Source organism: Gossypium hirsutum, chromosome A08 (assembly GCF_007990345.1).
Source record: "Gossypium hirsutum isolate 1008001.06 chromosome A08, Gossypium_hirsutum_v2.1, whole genome shotgun sequence".
Taxonomy (NCBI): domain Eukaryota; kingdom Viridiplantae; phylum Streptophyta; class Magnoliopsida; order Malvales; family Malvaceae; genus Gossypium; species Gossypium hirsutum.
Genome location: NC_053431.1, coordinates 18,776,187 through 18,780,229, shown reverse-complemented (window position 1 = coordinate 18,780,229; position 4,043 = coordinate 18,776,187). Strand labels below are relative to the sequence as shown.

The 4,043-nt window shown below is 31.0% G+C and overlaps 1 long non-coding RNA gene across 5 annotated transcripts; it reads right to left on the bottom strand.

The window, feature by feature from the left end:
• Positions 1-701: 701 nt before the first annotated feature.
• Positions 702-3,281, bottom strand: LOC107913118 (uncharacterized). Of its 5 annotated transcripts, none has more exons than XR_001688421.2 (5): positions 2,994-3,277; positions 2,562-2,716; positions 1,447-1,589; positions 1,033-1,227; positions 702-953 (listed from the first exon to the last, which is right to left on the bottom strand). It is a non-coding gene; the product is annotated as an uncharacterized lncRNA (long non-coding RNA). The 5 variants fall into 5 exon arrangements; XR_001688426.2 differs by having other exon boundaries at positions 2,562-2,706; positions 2,994-3,276; XR_005899558.1 differs by having other exon boundaries at positions 1,041-1,589; positions 2,994-3,281.
• Positions 3,282-4,043: the final 762 nt, after the last annotated feature.

The window sequence follows — 4,043 nt, the reverse complement described above, 5'->3', positions numbered from 1 at the left end:
ATTTAAACATAATTATAATTAAATATATTATAATTTAATAAAATTCTTATATGAATTTACTAAAATTATAATATATAATAGTATAAAATATAATTTAAAATAATAATTATTAAATATAATTTAATAAAAAATATAATTTAATAAAATTCTTAATATTAAAATATTCTTATATGAATTTACTAAAATCATAATATATAATACTATAAAATATAATCTAAAATAATTATTATTAAATATAATTTAATATAAATATATAATTTAATAAAATTCTTAGTATTAAATATTCTTATACGAATTTACTAAAATCATAATATATAATACTATAAAATATAATCTAAAATAATTGATTTTGTGGATTTGATTAATTGATGACTTAATAATTATTATTAAAAAAACCCATTTGAATAATATAGTGTGTTAAATATCTTTCTTTTTTTTAAAAAAGAAAACATGATTTGTTTGTAGCATTTTACTTTTTTTTTGTTTCGTTTGTTGAGATAATTTTTGTAGTGTTAATTATAATTGAACATAATTAAAAAATTAAAAAAGAATTAAAAAATAAACTTCATCAAACCTGTGAGCCATTCAAACTCCATCAAATTCTATTAGTACAAGACTCTTGTAATTCTACAATAACAAACACAATGATACTATTTATTTTGTTACAAGAAAATTGATCAGAAAAGATCTCTGCTTGGAAATGAAAATAATTTAGATGTAGATATTCAAACTCCAAATCTACTTGATAACACATAGTACATACTGAAAAAAAAATCAAGGACTAACTGATATTTAGGAAGAAGCTCTAGGTAAAGCACATTCTACATTTTTGGATATGTTCCCACAGCAATATCGGTATATTGATCTTTAGAAAGAAGCTCTAGGTAAAGCAAACAGTTCTAGTGCATTCAAGATGAACATGAAGGCAACATATTTGTAGAATGCAGGTCTTGCTGCAGAAGGACAAAGAAGCAACAGTAAGTCTATGATTAATCAACTTGCAAAAAATGTAAGTAACTTAGATGAACATACCAGGTTACCTTTCTCTCCACTTGGAATTATGCATTTAGTGGATTACATTTGTGCTTGTATGGTTCTTGAACACAACATGATTCCAACAAATTTTAGGCGCTACTTACCGCAAGAATCACAAGTTACAAATGCATAAAACTGTAGATCCTTCGTGCATCCTTTAGCAGCTTCAGAAAAAGAGAGCAAGATCTCTGTCTACAAGTTTTCCAAACAGAACATATTTTAACTTGAAATGTAAGGCATGAACGATTATTTTTATATTTATTTAACACCATTAGCATGAAATCACATATTTTTCACAGCAGGAGATGCATGCTTCAATATAAATTTATAATCTGCATCAATGGCAAACTACTTACTGATTTAAAATGCAGAGTCCAATACTATATACCAGCGGAAAGAAGAAAATAATACCTGATGGCCATGGCATGGCACAATCCTAACTTGAATTGTCTGATAGTTAATGTTTTGGTCTCGGGATATCTTGTATCTTCATCATATTCACCTCTGGTAATATGCAAGTCAGGACAAAGTGTCTTCAAGTAATCTTGAACTTCCTGAAATTTTAGTCCGAATTAGCTGGGCCAGTGGTAATTTTAATAAGAAAAACAAAAACCGTAAAAGTTCAATTGGTAGAAATACTATGGCATAATTTCCATAAAGCTAAAGCTAACAAATCAGGTTCATTTGATTTGTTGTTGGCTATGCAAATAAGAGAAAAATAGCTTTTCAAAAGTGCTTTTAGAGCCATAAGCAATACTAAACAGATAGTAAACTCTTAAATTTTAGACCAAGCTTTTCAAAAGCATTTTTCATAAGCATTTTTTTGCAGCACTTTTCAAAAGCAATGAGAAACTAGCCCTTAGTGACTAACTTCCTACATGTTTCTAAGTTCAACCAAATATGTACTTCAATCCTACTTAATGCTATGCTACACGGACTCTTCTCGTTTTCTCAAAAGTGGCACATATGCCCTACACATATTCAAAGGATTGAGATAAAATCCTTCAAACATACGGAAAAGCTTCGGAAATTTTGAACATACTCATGTCAGAGTTGGGCACAAACTAGTATCTGACACGTGATTATACGCATTTCAGATCAAACATGACAGGAATCATTCTTTGCATGTATAAATGCAAGGTAGCAGCAATGGCTATTCGGATCAAAATTACAATTATCAAATAAAACAATTGCTGGCGATCATTTAAAATACTGATAATTCAGGTATGGTAGCTTCTGCTGCTTTTCCCAAATTCAAACTAGCAAATAATATCTCTTCGCATATTACAACTCAAAGAGAAAATAATTGGGCAAAAACATGAAATCCAGATTAAATTAGGCATAAATTTAGCATAACTACTACAAAGGAATGAACAATCTATAGTTCCAAAAAAGGAAGAGAAAATTAATATATTCAATTGCTTGCTGAGAAACATAAAACCCAAAGTGCTAAAGAAGTGGAACCAAATTCAACTATGATTTCAGCTACAAAAAAAAATCCAGAAAGGAAAAGAAAGATGGGATACCTTGATGCAAAGATTACCAGTGCAAAAGACGTGTTGGATCATTCCAGGAACTAGCATGGACTTGAATTTGGGAGGGAGATCAGCCGCCCGATGGGGTATATGCAAATCCCCCAAAGCCAAAACCAGCACTATCTTCTTCTAATATCTACCAATAACTACAGCAATTTGATTCAGAAATTTTGAAAGAAACCCAAACAAGGAAACATGAGCATGAAAAGAAATTGTATAAAAATGATTGATTACCGGTGAAAGATTTGGCTTTCAATTTTGGGAATGAAACCCAAAAATGCACATAAAACACTATAAATCGGGTGAAATATCAAGTAGTTCCAGAAAAGAATAATTTCAAAATCATTTCTTCCTAAGCACCCAAGCACCGAAATATAAAATCAAACAATAAATCGTGAAATGGATGTGAGAAAAAGGGGTGACCTTGGAAGGATCGACTTTGGGGAAGCTTTTGACAACGTCGAGGACTCCGTCGATTACTTTGGGGAAGCTTTTGACAGCGTTGAGGACGAGGGCAGAAAACGGAAGAGAAAAAGGGAAAGACGCGGAATGGGTAATCGGCGCTGAGGGGCCGTAATGCCTATTACGCGCAATCAATGTAATGGGGGAGTAACCGATTCGGCGGGGAATGGGAAAACAGCGAACCAAACAACCGTTTCCTGGTGGGCCTGCTGCATAGGGGGGAATACGCATGCAGAGGGGGGGAAAACAGCGAACCAAACACGCTGTAATAAAAATGGAAAGCTTTCGTTAGTGGATTGTTCAATATAAAGTTAATAATTATTTACAATGCATCGTTGTTATTCAAGTTATAAGAAGTCGTGATTTGATATAATTTTTTTATGATAATTTTTTTCATATATCATATCATTTTATCCTTTATATCTAGATTGGGCACAAGCCATGATATAGTCACGCTTATATAGTCCAATCTCATATTTCTTGATATTCTGAATAGACTACAATAAACAAATAAGTATAATATCTCATATCAATTTATTTGAGTATGGTTATACATTTCTAGTCTCACTTTATCAATGGTTATACATTTCTAGTCTCACTTTATCAAGTGACCTATTATATTACTCCCATTATGTAAGATGTGATCAATCATATCTCACTACATGGACTATGGTATACTCAACATCAGTATTTATAGTACAACCTTTTATGGTAGACATTTGACTGTATCAAAATATACGACTCACATGTTGAGACAATGATGATCTCAAGTTTGAAAATCATATGCATAGTTATCACTATGAGTAATGTTTTTGACTATTGCATAATAATTCAAGAAACATATTCATGGCGGGTCAGTCTAGTATGTTGTTCTCTAACACATACTCATGTATTGATTTTGACATCCCTATGTCAATGACAACACTTTGTCATCAATCAACTACAAATTAGTATTAATGCATTATTATAGTCTAAGGCCACAATAATACTTGGTTAAGGACCTTTTAAGAA